Here is a 7,102-nt window from a genome sequence, read left to right as displayed (position 1 = left end):
AGGGAAGGGATACTGCGGGGGCCTGGTTAGTCAGTGTATGAGGGAAGGGATACTGTGAGGGACGGGTTAGTCAGTGTGATGTAAGAAATCTACTAAGCACTTGGTTTGAGTATAAAACAAGGCTTTAATCAACTGTTTCACAACCATAAGTTTCTAGTTACATCACTAGTTCCTGGTTACAAAAACGTCCTGAGCAAGCTGGGCCCACACCCGAGTATTTATACTTTCCTTGGACGGCGCCACCAGATGGCCGCCCAGCGTTATCTCATGAGTCATTTCTACATGAATGGTAAGATTCATGACACCGTGTATGAGGGAAGGGATACTGTGAAGGACAGGTTAGTCAGTGTATGAGGGAAGGGATACTGTGAGGGTCGGGTTAGTCAGTGTATGAGGGAAGGGATACTGCGGGGGACGGGTTAGTCAGTGTATGAGGGAAGGGATACTGCCGGGGATGGGTTAGTTAGTGTATGAGGGAAGGGATACTGCGGGGGATGGGTTAGTTAGTGTATGAGGGAAGGGATACTGTGAGGGTCGGCTTGGTCAGTGTATGAGGGAAGGGATACTGCGGGGGATGGGTTAGTTAGTGTATGAGGGAAGGGATGCTGTGAGGGACGGGTTAGTCAGTGTATGAGGGAAGGGATATTGTGAGGGACGGGTTAGTCAGTGTATGAGGGACAGAATACTGTGGGGGACGGGTTAGTTACTGAATGGATGAAGGAGAGCTGAGAGGGATAGTGAGTCGGTGTGAGAGGGGATAGATTCTACGTGGGATAGTCAGTGTGAGAACGAAAGGATGTTGTGAGGGTTTGGTTAGTCAGTAAATGGGGGTAGTGATGCTGTGAGCATATAATCTATGCTGACCATTCAGTGCAGTACGAAGGGAGTGCTGCCGGAAGTGCCGTCTTTCGAATGAGATGCTAAATTGTGGATCCACCTAGTCCCTCAAGTGGCTGTAAAAGGTTCCATGACACTATTTGTAGGGTAATTCATCTGGTGTTCTGGCCAACACTTATCCTTAAAACAGCATCACTAAAACAGATAATTTAGTCAATTATCTCATTGCTGTTTGTGACATTTTTTGATCGCATATTGGCTGTCATGTTTTCCTCCGTTATAACAGTGACTACACTTCAAAAGTACTTGATTGGCTGTGAAGCATTTGGGATGTCCTGAGGTCATCATAGGTGCTGAATACATGCAAGTTCTTCTTCTTATAGTGAGAAAAATTATATTTTGCAGCATTGTTTCTCAGCTGGAAGAGTTTGAAGGAAAGTGTGTTAACCTGTGTAAAGAGACTGTGTGGATTAAAGCAGATTATGATTACATGTAAGTAATGTATTTATCTAGTGGACTGGAAGCTATCGATCTGTGTGATGAGCTCAGATGTTGGGATTATAAGGCTACCGATGCTTAATACACGACTTGATGTTACTTTTAGATGAAAATATAATGGGACGTAACGTGTTAATTAATATGTGAAAGGAGAAAAGAGAAGGGGTGTAATTAAAGACGCTTGCATTAAAGCTGCGAGGGTGCCATTACGTTGATTTAAGAAGGATCAGATAATTCAATTTACATATAAAATCCCTTTAGTTTACTTTTATCTTATCCTCCTTTATAATAGAAAGGTACCCACAAATATTCACAGGAATAGAAGATGCAGGCTATTTCACATTGTTTTGAACGAAATCTGTCAAAAAAGTCTCTTTGGCCGGCAATTTGCAGTCAGCAGCGAAGTGAAGGCATTCACCGCTGGCCCCGAAGTACGCTTCGCACAAGGATCTCATGATCTCTGTGTCGAGAACTTCGGGTTTTCCAACATTCAATTCAAATCAATGGAAGTTAGTGGGGATCCCGTTGTGCAAACTGCTGTGACGTCAACAGGCTGTCTAAGCAGCCAATCAAAACGCAGAATTTTCACAGACAGCAAACAAGGAAGTGAGTAAGCTCTTAAAATTCTATGGGGGTGAAATTCATTATCACCCAGGAATGGGTGCTAACTTCGGAAAAGTTTGAGATTTAGTGCCAGGCGCAAATGAATCTCGCTGCATGCAAAATTAAGTGTCATCGCTCAAAGAAAGGATGGGAGCGCTAAATCAAGCGCTAATGGCCTAGGTCAGTGGCGTTAGACTCAAAGCGCTAAGCAATTTCAGGTGCAGTCTAATCACAAGTCATCATTGCCACAGGCTCTTTTCAGTTCTTAAAGGGGAGGATCATTGATGCTGCAGAACCTCATTCTCAGCATTGCTGGTTCTGCAGCTGTCTCAGCAAGCAGCAGAAGGCCAAGGAGAAGGAACCGGACCACTGAAGGCGCTGTCATTATGGCAGATCAACGGCCCAGGGAGAGAGCTCACAGATTCTGCGACTAAGCAATTGAGGCATTGGTCTTCGCTGTGGAGATACGGAGGGCGGTGCTCTACCCAGCAAGTGGCAGGAGGCCCTTGCCGCAAGTCTTCTGCGCTATGTAGAGGGAGGTTGCCCAGCATGTCTCAGGCAGCACTGTGGTCCCCAGGACCCACACACAGTGCAGGAAGAAATTTAATGACCTCACTCGGGTGGTCAGAGTGAGTCAATGCCTCAACAAATGCTACATACCACCATCTGACCCTCAATCTGCACACACTGCCCAAAGCACCACACCCCTAGCACTCACCCACCAACAATCTCCACCTACGAGCACTTACATCCACACCTCACACCTTGCACACAATGACAGCTATTCAACTATGGCAGGCACATCTCCTAAACACATTGCTCCACACTCACTCCCACACTTTCCTCTCTCTTGCAGGTCAAGGTCATTTACAACAGGAGGGAGCAGGAGCGCACAGGCGGGGGACAACCTGACACCCAACCACTGTCTGAGCTGGAGAAAAGAGTGCTGCAAATCACAGGGAGGCACTAACCGACTGAATTTCTCCCCCTAAATTTTTAAAAATGTTAGAGGAAGCAAAATAAAGATTGGGGCTCTCACATGGGGAAAGGACAAACCTGAAACCTAAAGATGAACAAAAGTTTCTTAAAATTTTTAATTTTTATTAAAATGGTCAAATTTCACACTGCACAAAATTTAAATTAGTTTTCCAAGCCCTAAATCTCTGTTTAGCAGCCAATGCGCTGTTAAAACTCCAGTTACACCTAATTCCTTTGGGTCTAACTTTTAGTGAGGACTTTAACCACGTACTTACTGCGGAAGAGCCGAAGTTTTCATCAGTTTCCCTGATTTGGGTGATTACAATCATTGCTGGCTCTAAGGGGTGGGGAGCAGGTGCGGGGAGACATGGCAGCCTGTGTCAGAGCTGTGGATGACAGACTGCCACTTTAGGATTTCCGCATGTGCCAAATCCCGAAGTTGCGGTCAGTTTCAAAGAAGGAATGACGGCGAACGCTGCTAGTTTGACATCATCCCAACCGCAAACTCCGGGCCATTATGTTTCAGGTGAATAAAAGGTGTGAATTCTATGGAACACCAGAATAAAGTTAGCACCAAAGTTTTAACATTGATCAGCACACATTCCAGGTGTCTACATGCATTGCCAGAGATTCAGTCTGCTTTAAAAAGTGTAAAACTTTGGTGTATTAGGATTCCAATTGTATATAACTTAGAATATTTTTGCACATGGTATAAATAGGATATCTTAATACGATATGGAGTAACGCTGTTGTTTTTCAAATGAGTTATTTTCCACCTCTGGTTAATTTACAATCTTGTTTACAAATCATACATGACCTCTTCCTTTCACTTAGTGTGTATGTCTGCTGGTAATCTAGCTGGATGGATTAGCAGAGCAGGCACTTATAGGTGATAGAGGTGTGTTATATAGTTGGTGTTTTATTCTGTTTGACTATTAATAAAGTAGCTATAGACAATATTTGTCATGACCAACTATTGTACAGACCTTTAGTAAATTTGTATTCCCTAATTTCCCCCTTTTTGTATAATTGGCTGCAAATCAACAGGATACACCTGAAGACAACTGTAACAAAAACAAACGTCTCACAAATTTCATCCTAGTCACTGCTGGGAACAAAGAAATCTTTGGAGAAATATGGGCACGAGATTTATACAAGTTTTTTATGGATGTACCAGAATAAAACAGCAACTTGCATTTATATAGAATTTATAAAACTTCCTCTGTGTTATGAGTAATAAAGTAAATCCCCTCACACCCATAACATATTTGGAAAGGAAATGTGTAATTATAATGAGAGGTGTGTTATACAGATGGTACTTTATCTGTTTGGCTATTAATGAAGAAGGTAATGTTATTATCAGAGACCATGCTATTGCACAGACTGTATTCATCAGGAGTTTGTGTGTTGAAAGGCCAAAGTTTCAGCAACTTCCATTTAGCAAGTAATGTTGAAACTAGGTTGGAATCAAGATTAATACACTGTCTCCTGTTCTAATTTTTTTTTCCAAAACTGTGGGACTCTTTATCTCTGCCAGTCTCCCCTTTCTCCTACAATCTGCAGGCTTTTAAAATGTAAGATTGATGTCAGCAAACCAGTACTTCTTGACCTACCTTATCTCTCCTAATCTTTGGTGGTGCCATGTATTCTAAACTTTAGCCATTCACTTAGGTTTCTCTCTTTTTTTCAAATTCTGCATACAAAAGACAGCTTTCCTTTTGCAAAGGAAGAGGAGAACAATGGTGTTGATCTCTAACCTTCTGTGAGGCACTCAGTGTGAGATGCAAGGTTTGGCATTACTTGGCAAGCTGAGACAGACAGAAGCCAAAGTTCATTCAACGTTCATGGTCATGCTATCCTCGCACCCATTTGTAAATCATAATGATAAGACCTAAGAAGTTAATCTATAACAAATTGTCTCTAACTGACTTTCAACACACAAACTCCTGATTAATACAGTCTGTGCAATAGCACAATCTCTGATAATAACATTACCTTCTTCATTAATAGCCAAACAGATAAAGTACCATCTGTATAACACACCTCTCATTATAATTACACATTTCCTTTCCAAATATGTTATGGGTGTGAGGGGATTTACTTTATTACTCATAACACAGAGGAAGTTTTATAAATTCTATATAAATGCAAGTTGCTGTTTTATTCTGGTCCATCCATAAAAAACTTGTATATAGTCAAAAATCCAGCCATATGTTCAATGTCCAATGGACGAGTGGCGACTAACGCATTCATCATATTGGAAAAAGTTACATTTAAAAGTGTCATACATGCAGTCTGTTAAAATTGTATGTGATTGTCTCAAATATCATATTCATAAATACTAATTATAACTGAACAGATAAATAATTGAACAGATAAAGAATGTACCAATGAACAACAGCACCGTAAAATACTAATTTTTTAAAAAGGATAAAAATAACCTCTAATTGACCTCAGAATGTGATTATTCACAGCAATTAGACTTTGGGCTTTAAATGGATATGCCAAGTTCCCTTTAGCGGCACAATAATGCATTGTCCATTTCATGGTATAATGCTCCTGTCCTTATAAACAGGGTATTCTTTGACTTGCTATGAGCAATACTTAGGAGACCCATTAGTAATATATTAAGAATTAAGATGAAAACACTTTTATGTCACGCATTAAGTGAACCTATAGCACAAAAAAAATCTATCATACACTATCGATTGGCTTAAATATCCCAAGAATCATTGGCCTAGAAATTCATTATAGCCACTTTTGGGGCGGTAAAGTCGGGCGGCCGCTAAAGTTTGCGCCCGGCGCAAATTCGAGGCCACTTCTCCAATATTCATTAGCTTCGCCCTAAGAGTTTGCTCGAGCGCTAAAACTAGTGATGCACGCCTCTCTTTAGGCGCTAAGCCGGAGGTGCTGAGCGAGAGCACCGAGGCCGGGCGCAGCGCAAGTGCGGCCATTTCTTGATTGACAGCAGACACCCTGGCACCGGCCAGCTCTTAAGGGGGAAGGGTCGACTTGGTCTGCTGCCACGCCCTGGATAGTGGAGCCCTGCAGCTAGGCCTGAACACTGCTGCTGGACCCAAATAGCGCCTGAAACCATGGAGAAGGCCCGTGAACGAGCGCAGCGCTTCTCAGAGCATGATCTGAGGGTGCTGGTTGGTGCTGTGGAGAAGAGACGCCATATTTTGTTTCCGGACAATGGCAGGAAGCCGCCAGCCCGCGTCTACCGGAGAGCCTGGAGGCATGTCGCCACCAAGGTGTCATCCAACAGCGAGGTCCCCAGGAGCGGTGTCCAATGCCGCAAAAAGCTAAATGACCTCGCCAGGATTGTCAGGGTGAGTATCCTTTCCAGTGTCCTCCTCATCCTTGCATGTGCACCTCACATTATGGGCAAAGGGACCTGAAAGCCCTAATGGCCAGCCCTCATGCAGCAGCTATGGGACACTCATGAACATCAATTGCACATTGTGCACTTAACACACTGGCCAGGCTATTCGACCATGGGAGGCAGTGCACACAAGATCAGGGCTACACACTGGCCAGGCTATTCGACCATGGGAGGCAGTGCACACAAGATCAGGGCTACACACTACTTAGAGGCCGTCCTTTCTCTTGCAGGCCAAGCTGGCCAATAATAAGAGGAGCCGGACTGCGACCGGGGGAGGCGGACCCCAGATCCAGCCGCTCACCGAGCTGCAACATCGCGTGGAGCGCATCATGGGTGCCCGGGTGATTGGCCCCGTTGCATCTGGAGATGCCGACCCTGTTCTGGGCACCAATGGTAAGGACATCACCTTTTGGACCTCTCTCGTCCCACTTGCGCATCAGATCTACATCCTTTGCCACTGTCCGACCAATGCGCTGAATGCCACCACTCATGCATCCCTCGCTGACGCCCTCTCCTCACTCTAAAGCTACTCTTGTGCCTTCCTGCTTTCAGATGGTGAGGAGGAGGTCCCTGAAGTTGCCAGTGACAGCCCCTCAGAAGAGGAGGAGGAGGAGGAGCAAGAGGAAGGCGACCCATCAGGGGAACCCTCAGCCGCGGCAACCCATGCCAATGTAGGGGACACGTCTTCCCTGGAGGGGAGCGTGGGGGAAGTGTCGGAGGGGAGGGTAGCTCCTGGGACCAGCGGCCTGCAGAAACGCGGGAGGGGGGTGGAAGCTCAGCGGCCTTCTCCCCAGAGGGGGG

This window comes from Somniosus microcephalus, chromosome 3 (genome assembly GCF_052327205.1).
Source record: "Somniosus microcephalus isolate GS21.2 chromosome 3, FLI_Smic_1.0, whole genome shotgun sequence".
NCBI lineage: Eukaryota > Metazoa > Chordata > Chondrichthyes > Squaliformes > Somniosidae > Somniosus > Somniosus microcephalus.
The sequence above is the reverse complement of the archived record's forward strand: the minus strand, read 5'-3'. Positions refer to the sequence as shown.